This window comes from Cavia porcellus, unplaced genomic scaffold (assembly GCF_034190915.1).
Source record: "Cavia porcellus strain 051 isolate PalLab524CR breed Dunkin Hartley unplaced genomic scaffold, mCavPor4.1 scaffold_31, whole genome shotgun sequence".
In the NCBI taxonomy this organism is placed as follows: domain Eukaryota; kingdom Metazoa; phylum Chordata; class Mammalia; order Rodentia; family Caviidae; genus Cavia; species Cavia porcellus.
Genome location: NW_026947514.1, coordinates 21,568,043 through 21,582,183, shown reverse-complemented (window position 1 = coordinate 21,582,183; position 14,141 = coordinate 21,568,043).

The window sequence follows — 14,141 nt, the reverse complement described above, 5'->3', positions numbered from 1 at the left end:
TATTTTAATCAGTACAGTTGAGCTACCAATGGGCGCAATACTTGGAGGTATTTAAAGCACATTCTGTTTCTCTTAACTATTTGCCTACTCAGCCTATATGGTAGCCAGAAGTTCCTTCCAAAGCCACTCACCCATGCGTCACATTGGAAGATACTCGGACTACACCAAGCCTTTCAGGCTGTCCAAGCCCTAACACCCGCTCTCCAGCCCATCCCAGGCATTGTAGTCCTGCTGAAGTCTCCTTTTTGGTGGAGGCCTTGGTACGTCTATGATCGTGCCAGAAACGGAAAAGGGGATTTGTAGTGGTTGATGCTGCATCTAGGATACACTGAGAAATTTTTCAAGAATGATCTTACAAAGAATAAATGATAATCATCAAAGTCAAAGTGTGACAGGTATGGCTGTGGTGAAAAGGGGAACATTTCTACATTGTTGATGGGAAACCAAACCAGCACAATCATTGTGCAAGTCAGTATGAAGATTTCTAGAACCTTAAACATCATACGGCAACTCTCGTTTGAGTAATGAAAAGGACAAAGAACAAAATAAAAGATGGATAGAAGGAAATAAGGCGATAGATCCGTTGCAAATGGGAAGGGGTCCAGGAGACTGCGGGAGAGGGAAGAGGGACAGAAGGAGCAGTAAAAACACTGAAGATATACCATGTACAAGTCGTAAATAGCCCCAGTGACTGCAATCATGACACGCCATACACATGAGCTAAGAATAATGATAACGAGAATTAAAAAAAGGAAATGGGGATGTAAAGACAGGGAGGAGTGTGGGTACGGAGAAGGCAATTACAACATAAAACAAGCCTATGTTATGCGCATACACCCACTGCCCGAGATGAATGCAAACGTCATGTACTAATGAAATTAACATGAAAAAAGAGAATCATCACCATGGGAAGATGGGCCATTCAAAGAAGAGTTCTCTTGTAAGCCTACACTTCAGAACCATTGTCTAGTATTAGCTATATTTCCAGAAAAAGATTCTCTAACTTTCTGGTAAGTTACCAACTACCACAAAATCAATGGTTGAAAGAAATGTACACAAATGTATAATTCATGTATTTTCTTCAAAGTTTTATTAAATATAACTTTCCAAATATGCCTGAGGCAATCATCAGCTTTATGTTACACAAAGTAGTGTTGTACATTAATAGATCTCCTGTTTTAAATAATTAAAAGATAAAGTTCTTTTCATTCATTTATTCAAAAGCTGGGCACAGGGAGACACCAGCAGGCTGGAAAGTTAATGGATTTTCCTAACATTGCTTTTAATTCCACAGAGACGTTTAGAAACTTATTTTTTAGAAACTTATTTTTGAAAAATCTGTAAACAGGCTGATGACTGTTCCTAAGATGTTATTTTTTTTCAATTGTGAAGTCCTCTGAGAGCTATCAACAAACTGTTAAATTGCAACTTGGAAATCAAATGACTTAATAACCATTAATTTGTTTTCTAGCCTGTATTTCCTCTACTGCATTTGATCTGAATAAACCATGAAAGAAAAAGAGCTGAAAGTAGGGAAACTAGTATTAACTTTATGTATAACAATATTTTTTAGGGGAAAAATAATCATTGACATCGATAACAAAATTACTGGTAAATGAGGGTAATGTTGGTATCTGTTGGGTCTTATGATACTGCATAGCTGCTATTTTCTCTAATAGAAAAGAAAATCAGCTAAGTTTTTTTAAGATAATTGAGTCATACAATCTATCATTTAAAATACCTTCTAAATTCTAATGTGACCAAAAAAACACCGTCAGTTAAACATGAAAAACAGAGTAGGTGTGGTGGTGTAGGCCTTTAATTCCAGCCTTCTGGAGGCTGAGGCAGGAGGATCATCATGAGTTTGAGGTCAGCCAGGGCTGAGTTCAAGACCATTCTGAACTACTGAGAACCCGTCTAAAAAAAAGAAAGGCATAAAAGAGCTAGATTTTTTTTTTCCAGTACCAGGGATCAAACTCATGACCTTGCGCTTGCCAGGAAGATGCTTATGTCACTGAGCTAAATCCTTGGCTACAGCTAGTTATTTTAACTGGTTTGCATATTTTATGTTTTCTGTACATATCATACACTTTGTATAATTACTCTAATAAATGGAGTATGGATTTTCATTTTTCAGTTACTATAAAATATAACATTACCATACTTTGAGTTCGGCTTTCTTTGTACCTTCAATCAGTGTACCAATATGTGCTGCTTTACCATGTTTAAATATTACCTTCTTGAGAGAGAAGACTGTAAATAGAGATGGGCAGCGAAGTGTGGCCTCTCCAGGAGCTGGGGTCCAAAGACCTAGAAGACAATATTCTGGTGAGGAGAAGGAAGGAGGTGAACGCGAAGGGATTGGGAGAGGACTGACAGGGACACTAAAAACCGTGGAGAAGCTGGAGAGACAGCGCAGTTATTATATCTAATTCTATGTCTGCTTTTACTCTTTAACAAGATCTTCAGCTCAATTTTTCCCCTCATCTTTTCTTTTTCTAATTTTATGTCTTTCATTCTTCAATGCTCCATCCCTTCTGTCTTTACTGTGTAACCATTAAACTTTAAGCTTTAGATATTTAATTAACACTATGCTATTACCACTGAATTATTTTCTATTGTTAGTGAAGGTATAATTGTTGCATTAGGTAGATTTACTGTATGTCAGTAATGGGTTTGTCTTACCGCTACAGTTACAGATTTCTATATTAAGAATGGTACATCATTGGTTCCTACAGCAAGTCTGTATCCAGTTTGTCTCTTACTCTGTTATTGTTGCTGATTTTGTTGCTATTTCCAGGGTTGCATAGTTGTGGCTATTAGTTTTCTTTCGGAGCTGTATCTGGATTTTCTTTATGTCATTAAAAATATTGTCGTCCATTCCCAGAGGACCAGGGGCTGGGCCAATTACACTGGATACTTCCCTCCCTGATTAATGGAATGGGTTGTATCGTGATACAGAGTCAAAGGCCTAGAGTGAGTCATGCCCATAGTGCATCACTGAAAAGCAAAGCACATACTGACTGAACAGATGTCCGTACTAGCAACAAAGTCTTCCCAACACAATCAGTTCCCAGAACTCAGCTACACACACAGGCTAAATAAAAAGACAAGAAAAGAAACAAAGAAAAAAAAGAAACATGAGAAGACAAGGCAACAAGATACCTCCAGAAACCTCCAGCTCCACCAAAGCTGATCTATCAGGCATCTATGGGAAGGAAATCAAAACCTATCTGTTGAATTATTCAAAATAATAATAAAAGATTTTTTTAAAAGATCAATAGGGTGCTCAGTGAACTTACAGCACTTGTAACAAAATAGATAATAGACTTGATAAAGAGAACAGTTTACAGAAGACACTAATAAAAAGCTAGCCGAGCTAAACAAAATGATATGAAACATGAATAAATGGTTTAGCAAAGAATTGGAGTCGATGAAAAGATACCAAATCTGGGAGATGATATATTCTCTTAAAACTATGAGAAACATAGAGACACCTTAATAATAAGAGAACATGTAAAATGGATCCAATAGCTGCTAGATGATGCAAAAAAATTAATCTAACATTAACTAAAATTAGTGAAAATCAGGAAACAGCATATATTATGGCATAAAAAACTGTAACAAAAACAATAGGAAATGTTTCAAATATGGGAAAAGAATTTAACATACAGATAAGCGAGGTATGTGGGACCAAAATAGCCATGATTACACAATTTTCCATGAGACATCATTAGTCACAGTACCAGCAGTCCAACACAAGGACAGGATCTTAAGCACTGTTAGATAAAAGCAACAAGTCATTTATAAACTTAAAACTGTTAGAGCCTACAGCAAACATCTCAATACATACCTTCTAGGAGAGGAGAGGTCTCAGTGAAATGTTTCAATCTCTAAAAGAAAATAACTTCTAACCCAGCCTGATACATCCTGCAAACCTACCTTTCAAAATTGATGGAGAAGTATGTTCTGTCTATTCCAAAGAGCACCTGAAGAAATTCATGATCACCAAATCAAAATTCCCAAAATTTAAGAAAGACACAATAAAGCAAAAAAAAAAAAAAGCCAAGAAGTCTTATAGAATAAATTCTCCAGGAATTGTGAGCAGTTAAGCAGATGGAAGAAAAAGAAATGAGCAATGGGAAAATAATTCAAAATGAAGCAGGAGTATCTATCCTATTTTCAATATTTAGAGATGACATGATCCGCTAGGCAGAAAACCCAAAAAACATCCACCAAAACACTCCTAGAATTAATAGCCAAATTTAGTGATGAAACAAGATATAAAATCAATCCACAAAAATTAATACTATTCTTGTACACCAATGATGCATTTACTAGAAATTTTGGGGAAAACATTCCACTCACAATAGCATCAAAAATTAATACTTAGGAACTAAAACACTCTGAAAAAGATTAAAGAGGACATCAGAAAAATGGAAAGATACTATCTATTTCTGGGTACGCAGAACCTGTATCTCAAAATGGCTATACTTTCATAACTAATATATGTATTTATTGGGGTCTGCCTAGATCCCCAATCCCCCAAACGGGTGCGTGGCGAAAGCCCAAAGGAATGAGACAAGTGGCATGATCTCCAGGGCTCCGGGAGAGCTAATATCCTCTGCAATGTTCATAACTCTGCTAGCCAGCAGGCTGAGTGACCCTGAGCAGCCCATATTTAAACAGAACAAGCAAGGAGTTGAGTGGAAAATGCAGGAAACCTGAGCAGGATCTTGGGAGGGGTTCAGGGGCCCCTCAAAGCAACAGACAATGTTAATTAAGGAATAGATCCAGAAACTCTCCAGGCGGCCTCCGCTGTGCTCTATCTTGGCCCCCGGAGGTGTCTCATTCTCAGTTCAGCCATGCCTGGGTCATGCTACAGCCTTGCACGTGTATTTAGCTTCACCGGCTCCCACACGTCCCTCTTTTTTGTTTTGTTGCTACACGGGACAGGTGGCCAGCTGAAGCTGGAGAAGCTGTGTTAGGAGAACTCCCGCAGTTTAAACTCTGCATACGTAGTCCATCAGTCCATAACAGTCGTCAGTTACCAGTGTAGCCAGCAATTGTCAGAGGACGTCAGTGATCCGAGCTTTCCCACAGCCAACATTTTACATTGCATTATACCTGCTGAAGACACACTTTTCTGCAGGAGGTTCAAGACTAAGCTGAGAGTCCTGTCCAACAATCCCAACCCCAAGGGACCCTGTTTATTCATTTAATATTAGTTTTTTAAAATAATGTGACTTTCAATTCCATGATAAATAACAACATATTACATTCATATAACCAGTCTTTGCATCATTTGGACAAGCAGCAACCAAGGTGCAAGAATGCTTTGTGAATCCACAACCCAAACAATTCTTTGATCAAATGATCCAAAAATGCAAAAAGAAAAGGGAAAAAGGGGAAAAATTGTTGCACTCAAAAGGAAAGGTTCAGAGAGGAGACAAATGGACAAATGTAGATAGACATTTTGTACAGACTCAAACAGAAACAAGCATATAGCCCATCAGGATCTGTGAGAACTCTTAAAGTTCCCCACCGGCCATTTATGTACTCATACCATGCCTCTTTGCTAACCGGCTCACCTCCTACACCCCATGCTCTCAGTGTGGAACCCCTGTTCAGCTCCGGCACCCCATGCCCTCAGGGCGTTTCCCAGGTGCTCCATGCCACTTGGGCACTCCTGTATGGGCAGTTTTGCTTTCTGCTTTACATGCATGAACAATCTGGCTCAGCAACTCCCAGCAACTGCTTACAAACAGACTGGACAAACAAACAACAGATACATGGACAGACTGACAAACATCTTACAAACTCAGAGTGCACTCAAACACATCCTTAACCAAAATGAGTTACAAGAATCTACAACTATAAATCAACCAGTTGGATTTGTTATAGGCAAATTAGCAGAGATCTTGTATAAAGGGATTTTGAAAAGAACTGTAGGGGTTCTTCAAGTAAAGAGAAAATCCTTGAGGTTGGGGGACACTAAGATCCCCATGGTGAGTTGCAAAATGCATAATAAAAAATATGAGCAAGCATTAAAGAGTTCATTGTCAATTTGGTCAGTACAGCCACAAAAAAATTTTAGAAGTTGGTTCCTCTTGAGACACACAGAGCAAGTCTTGTGCAGACTGGATCAGCACCTTTTAAAATAACCCCCAGTGGGATTTTAGGGGATACGTTACATGATAAATTTGCTATGTGGAACAAAAGGAAGCAAAAGCCTGTGAGGTGTAGGCTGGACCATTGTCAGTTTTAAGGGAGAAAGTTATACCCATGATGGCAAACACAGCCAGATGTTGAATTACATATCAGATAGATTTGTTAAGCAGGGGCGAAGCCCAAATGAAAGCAGAAAAGGTATCAACAGAACAAGAAGAAATGCAAAAGGTGTTAAGGAGGAACAATGTGTGACATCTGTTCACTAAAGGTCATTAGAGCAGAGGCCACGAGGGTTGACAGCATCAAAGAGAAAAGACTGAGTGAGGCCTGGCAGCCACAATGTGAACCAGTGGAAATAACAGCTTTAGCTTTAGGAGGTGGAACATGAAAGAATTTATGCAAAGAATGAGCAGGTTGGTGAAAAAAGGCACGGCTTTCTTTAACATTATCAAAAAGAGGATAGAAAGGCCGGGTGTGGTGGCTCACACCGTAATCCCAGCACTCAGGAGGTTGAGGCAGGAGAATCCTTGCGAGTGCAAAACCAGCCTAGGCTACAAAGTGCCAGCCTGAACTGCACAGCGCGACCCTGTGCATCTATTGCTGTGGGAGAAATAACAGAAGGTAAGTGCAGCACAAGATTATGTCCATATAAAGAGTCAGTAACTAAGTTAAGGGCTTCAGATGAAAACACTTGCAAAGCAAGCTCACTACGTTGAGCAGAGGTTTGTGGTAGAGAATGCAGGTGTTGCCAAGTATTATCAACAAAGCACGTTAAAAATCCACGATGGTGGGGGATCCATCAGTGAGGGCATCCTTTAAAGGGGTAAGAACCAAATTTGTTTGAAGAGAAAACGGAAGTAGGATACACAAAAACAAACGAGGATCATCGGGCATGTGGGAAGAAATAGAACCTACATAGCCAGAGTGACTTGAAGAGAAACAGTAGAGGACAGCAAAAAAGAAAAGCAAGCCTTGGCAAGTGGTAAGACTATCAACTAAATCAATTCCAAGGAGTATTAGTGCTCAAGTAGGTCCTCGAAAGATGAGAGGAAATAGCATTGACAATGAGAAATAAAGTATTGCCAGGTGAGTGGGATAAAACAGAAACTTCAGCTCCAGTGTCCAGCAAACCTGAAAAGGAAATGTTGTCAATAAAGAGGGGTTTGGGTGTTCATCTCCCAGGGGAATAGCAGTGGCCACCACAGTAGCACTAGTCCCTTGAGTTCCACAAGTCACATCACAAGCTTTAGAGGAGACATAAGGCAAGACAATAAGTTGAGCTACAGATTCAGAAATTTAGTTGAATGGGTAAGAGAGATCACAATTCTAAGCAACGATATTCCAGGATAATTGGTATCTATAAGACCGGGAATCACAAAGGTACCTCTTTTTGATGCATGTGAACAGGGAAGAACTAGGCCAGCTGTCCCAGGCAATAAAGGATCATGAAAAGTAGTGGGAACCTTATAAACCATACCAGGCATTTCCAAGGTAGTAGCTGATTTTATATAAGTATCTTTTAAAGCATTTTTACAGTCTTGGTTTGCATATTCATATGCTAATTGCTTTCACAAGATAGAGGCTGCAGCTCTGTTATCCATCTGGCATTCAATAGCTCTATTTAATCTCTCTATAAAGGTAAGGAAAGATTCAGTGGCCTCTTGTTTAATAGTATTAAAGGAACCTTTTACATCCGTTGCTTCAGGGATTCTTCTCCAAACTTCTAAAGCAATTGAGCCATTTGAGAATAAGCTTAGGCGTGGCAACAAACTTGCCATGTCTTGCCATGTCTGAAAAAGTTCTCTCACCCTGTCTATAGCTTGTGCATCCAGTACGCACTAAGGCTTTCCAATCAAAAGGAGTCATTTCATAACTGTGACCGCTACTGTCAATAATGCCAATTACAAAGGTACTTTTAAGTCCATATTCCTTAACATCCTTTTTTAACTCTTTAAACACAGAGTATTGCAAACTTTCAAAGCGAGGCTTTTGTCCTTGTTGACACAAAACAGGACAAGCAATTAATTTCCCATGTTATTTAACTTCTTGGGACAGCTTTTGCATGGGAGCTAGAATTGAGGGCGAGTTGCCTAGAGATTACACAGGGCAGCAGCTGTGAGGAGACAAGCATATGGGAGAGGCATAGAAAAGCAGAAACAGCGCACCCAGGAAGACCAGGAAGCCGACCACGCAGTGTTCCATCTGCTCACCTGCCAAATGTTGTCACAGCATCCCAGCAAAGAAACCAGGTGTGAAAAACAGAGACAGTACTCAAGGCCCTTCATGCAGCAGTTTGCCCATCTTATCCCAATGCCCCATAATGAGCGTACCCCGCTCAGAACACCAAGGACAACGATCATGAATTTCCCACAAAAATTGCGCTATATTACGCTTGGGGGTAACATGGCTCCCCTTCCTAAGAAGGAAAAGCAGTTCTACACTATGTTTCCGCTGTGCTTCAGACAGGGAATTCCCCATGACTTACTCAGAAAAGTGATTTTCGGAAGAAAATGAGGTAAAATGAAGTAGATGCATGTTGGGGGCCATGTTCAACCCCAGGAACACAATGAAGGTAAGTCACCCTCTCCAGCAGACATCTCCACCATCGAGTGCCTGTTTGGTCACCAAGCTGTTGGGGTCTATGCCTGGATCCCCAATCCCCCAAACAGATGCATAGTGAAGGCCCAAAGGAAGGAGACAAGTGGCATGATCTTTAGGGCTCCAGGACTAACATCTCTGCAGTGTTCATAACTCTTTAGCCAGCCAACTGACTGACCCTGGGCAGCCCGTATTTAATCAGAATAAGCAAGGAGTTGAGTGGAAAATGCAGGAAACCTGAGAAGGGTCTTGGGAGGGGATCAAGGATCCCCTCAGAGCAATAGACGATGTTAACTAAGGAAAACTATCCAGAAAGTCTCCAGGTGGTCTCAGCTGTGGCCTATTTGCCCCCTGAGGTTTCTCCTCATTCTTAGTTCAGCCATGCCCAGGCCATGCCACAGACCTGCATGTATATTTAACTTCAACGCTCCAACATGTATTATCTTAGTTGCTTTCCTGTTGCTGGGACAAAATATCTAACACCCACAAATTAAAGGAGGAAAGATATATTTTAGCTCACAGTCTGTAGAGGTTTCAGTCCATAGTCAGCTGACTCCACGGCAGGGTGGTGTGGTAGGGGGGGCATGTCAGAAGAGAAACAGTCCATAGCAGGGTAAGCAGGAAGCAGCAAGCAACAAAGCTTCCAGACTTTGATCCCATCCAGGCTACAATCCTATTGAATGATGCCACCCACACCCAAAGAGTGCCTCCCCATTATTCACTCCCAGAACTACGCTAAACCAATCAGTGAACTAAGTTAGTTTCATTTCCACAGGAAAAGGAGGAGTCGTAAAGCAAGCTTCAATATGTGTAGTGTCTCATTTTGTTCTTTCACTCCTCAGTTCCTTGTTATAAAATCCCACATGTAGAAGAGGAGGTGGTGATTTGAGGGCCTTCCATCTCCTTAGTGATAGCTTTAATGAATCTTTTTCCTTTTCTCCAAATCAAGCAGCCTCCTTGGTTTAATCAGTGGCAAGCAAACAAACCTGAGCTACGGACCTGAGTGGTTGGTAACATTTCTTCCTTGATACATTGTCTTGGTTACTTTTCTCTAGTTGCTTTGACAAAATACTCCATGCTCAAAATTAAGGAAGGAAAGATTTATTTAGTTCACAGTTTGTGGAGGTTTCAGTCCATAATTAGCTGGTTCCAAAGCAAGGTGCACGGCACAGAGACAGCGCTTCAAGGTGGCAGAAGACAGCAAAAGCAGCAAGAGTGAAAAAAGGACAAGCCTCTTTTCTTCCCTTATATTGTAAGCGGGCTTCACACCTCCCAGGCAGGTGTAGCACTCACACCATCTCCCTCCCTCCTCTTGCACAGGATGAGGATGTTTACAAAGTAAGGATCCTGGTTTCCTATTGAGTCACTTAAATTTCTAAACTTTTCAAGTTAGCACTGTGTAGCAATCATTACATACCCTTTCTTCCTTGTGTGAATAAGACACCACAATATTCTGGCTTTTCAGTGCCATCACTGATTGCTCCTTTACAAACTTGTGTTGCTCTATTCTCTTCCCATCAACCTCTTACAATACCCAGGAGTTCAGTCTTGGCTCTCTCGTCTTTCCTACTAAGATTTATTCTTTAAATGGTCTCATGGAATCACGAAGCTTTGACTACTGTATATATGCAATGCTTCTTAAAAGTGTGTATCCAGCTCTTTCTCTCTTTGCAGGCCAGTTGCAAGGAGGTGGACAGCAAGTTTGCCACTCACATTCAGCAGATTGTACAGTGCCACCGCAGGCCCAGAGTAAGGGGAAGACAGGAAGCAGAGATAGACTGAAACCTCTGGAATCAAAAGACATGGAGACTCGGAGCTGAGCAGGGTGAGGATGGTGCCCTCACGAGGTGGCTGCCTGGAGAGGGGTGTCGGCGTGCTGATAGGAGGAGGCAAGCATGCCGGAGGAACAGCAGGGTGTGAGATGACAGCACCTGGCTGGTGACTATGGCATCTGTGTACCCAGGAGCCTGTGCAGCATGAGACATCACAGCATGGCCTGTTCTCAAACCAGAACTCCCGAGATCCAGCCACGGTGGGACTCAGGCAGCTTATTCACCCGCCATCTTGGTAAGTACCTGCGGCATGGGCCTGGAGGAAAACTATTACCTGTGAGCCTACTGCCACGCGGGCGGAAAATCAAGCACCCTTCAGCCCCCCCCCCCATAGCTACTGGGGACAGATGTCTCAGCATCTCTTGGGAGGATGACCATATGCAGTATAGCAAATATGGGGGATTTCCTTCTGTCTTCTGTTTGAAGGCAAAGGTTGTTTTCATGGTTTTGTTTTGTTATGTTTCTTTTGCTCTATTCAGTACTCTCAATTGGTTTTATAATGCTCTATTTTTGGTTTGATTTTGCTATACCTAATTGACTGGACAACTATTGTGAAGTTAAAGAGATATACCATAGTACCTGCTATCCCAGTGTCCTACTGTGAAATCCTGTACTAGTTTCTCTGCATTGTCTCGATTGGCTTTGTTCTGTCTTGCGCTGTTGCATTTTTACTACTTTCAAAATAAAAATTTTTTTTAAAAAGTGTGTATCCAGACAAGATTGTTCTCTAAACTCCAAACTTCTATATCCATCTGCCTTCCCATCAATCTCCATTTTGACATCTAATAGAGGCCTCAAACTAAAGAGGTCTGAAACTAAACTCCTGATCTTTACCTATCCCCAAACCCACTTCTCAGCTTTCCTTATATCAGTTAATGAAAATACATCCTCAATGTCCTCAGACTCAAATGTTGTAATCTTCCTTGATTTTTCTCTCAAATGCCACATCCAAACCACCAACAAATCTTCATGGCTTAGCCATCAAACTTTGTTTAGAATATGGCCACTTCTTATATACTCTTTACTAATATTCTGGTCTACAGGGCCATCTTCTGTCTTCTTAGGATTGCTAAATGCTCTCTATTGTTTTTTCTGATGCCTCCACCATAATTTATTCAAGAGCTGCCAAACTACTTCCTAGGGGCGAAATTGGGCCCACTAACTCTCTTTATATATATATTCTAAGAGCTTAAAATAACTATTTTTAAATGGTGGAGGAAAATGAAAAGAAGAAGCCTATTATGGGTATTTTGAGTGATGTGGCCTGATTGCTTTCTTTTTTGTTTTTATCTCTCACAAATCTCCTTGCTGACCTCAGTCTAGCTGTTGTGGCTTTCTGCTATTCCTTCATTACAGGAATAAAACTCCTCAACAACTACCATGGCCTTGGCTCACAGCTGAATGGATAAACATTCACCTCCATCAGACTTTTGCCAAAATAGCACCTGTTTGGAGAGGCCTAACCTAACTTAAAGCTGTAACTTATTCTTTGTTTTTCTATGAAAATTCACAAAGTTAGAAACTAACCTTTGTAGTTCACAGAGTTCCGAAGGTCACAGAAAGGAGTATAAAATGCCTGTCAATCATTAAGCCTACAATGAAGAATATTATGTTTTAAAATACAGACGTGAAGATGATGCATATTTGTAAGTGAAAGGTGAATTGACTTTATATAATAAAATGTTTGGCAAATGACCATTCAAATAAGGCATCCATCACATAAACTGAAGTACAAGCTGCATGTGACAGAATACTAAGTTATCCAAACACGTAAATAAACCTAGAGTTTTAGGAAATTTGGCTTACGCTGATGGCTATTAAGAAACAACACAGTAATTAACTTGGAAAAATTAACAACAGTGAATTATAAACATGACCACTGTATAATTTGACTATCACCGTTTTTGCATACTTGCAAAAAAAAAAGTCATGGTCAAGTATTTTATAGCAAAAGCCAAAATATATACTCACCAAACACATTTCCCCACATGCTGGACATGCGCTTACATACGCATTAACCAGCATGTTCTCATTGACAGAGATCTTCCAGGTAGAATAGACCCAGGGTCAGCATTGCTATGTCCATCCCCGTAAGCCCTTCCACACAATGTTCTTGAGCTTTCATATCTACCCGACAGGTGCAAAGGAGCCTAGGAAAGGGGAAAATGTGTGTCAGGTAAGCCATCGCCTGCGTCCCTGAATGACTGCACAGAAATAGGACACTGTAGCAGATAGTGGCAAATAGAGGCAACAAATTTTTATTGAGCTCAGCTGCTGAATTCTTGAATTACATGAATATTGCTGGTTTACTTTCTTAGAATAATTCATAGTCTTACACTGTATGCTTTCCTTATTTCAGAATTCTAACAACTATGGACAACATGTATTTATTTTTTCCATAATTAAAACATATTTTAATTCTTTGTCCATGTTACTTGAGTTAGGTGAGTCCTTCTGTGTTGAAACAATTTGACAGCATGTAACACAAGAGTTGTGCAATCGTCTTGCACAATCCCTTAGGCAGCCTTGTTGTTATGAGTTAGGTATGAAGCATCTCCCAAAGACTCATGAGGGCTTGATTCACAATGCACTCGTGATCTCTGAAGAGGTCTTTGACTCTTTACATGTTGTGTCTCGTACACTTGAGCTCTCACCTGCGTCCCAGGTTAAGTTCAGCTGCAAGGAAGCTGAGCTCTACAAAAGTAGCCCAAGAAGATTCAGCAGACTGAGTCTCAGAATCAAAATGTGGCCGGGGGCTGAAATTTATTCCAAATGGGGAGAAGACTGACCTAAACAAATAACTTTTCTACATAGAATTTAAGGAAGAGGAGAGAGAAAAAAAGAGAAAAAGAGGGAGAGGGGGAGGGAGAGAAAGAGAGATTGAATGTAGTGCACCTGCGTCACTAAGTACTTATTATAGACACTTACTCAGCAAGTCTGTCAGGTCAGTGAATGAGGTCAAGAACTTGCCAAACTGAAGAGTCATTGTCAACCAATGGAACAAAGACAGAACAGGAGTGGAGAATAAGGCACAGCCTTCTTTCTAGGGCTGCTTAAACATCTCTTCCTCCCCTTTTCTCCTGCCAGCGAATTAGTGACCTGTCAAATGTATTCGCAGTTGGCTGATGTCACATATAGAACCCCCACACTCTCCCATTACAGGCTGCACTGCTGAAACTCAGAGGAAGACACCGCTCACAGCGGTCCCCATGCGGGACTGACATGTCTCCCAATCCCCAGCCGTGCCTGTCGTTCTCCGAGCCAGCACACTGTCATAACAACTAGTTGTTTTGCTGCAGGTTCACGTACAAGGGAATGCAAAACCACTGTAACGTGTGAGCCTGAAAGAGTTATCTGGTCCTCAGTAGAGATCATGAGTTAGACACCCCCATGCTGTCCTGACCCTAACAGTACCGGAAAACCAGTCAAAGAGATTTCCATCATTTTATGAGCCCTCTCAGCACCTTCTTGTTTTAACTGAAATTCTCAGAGATTGTTTGTCCCGCTTAATAACGAGAGGAGAACTGGGAAATAGTAGAC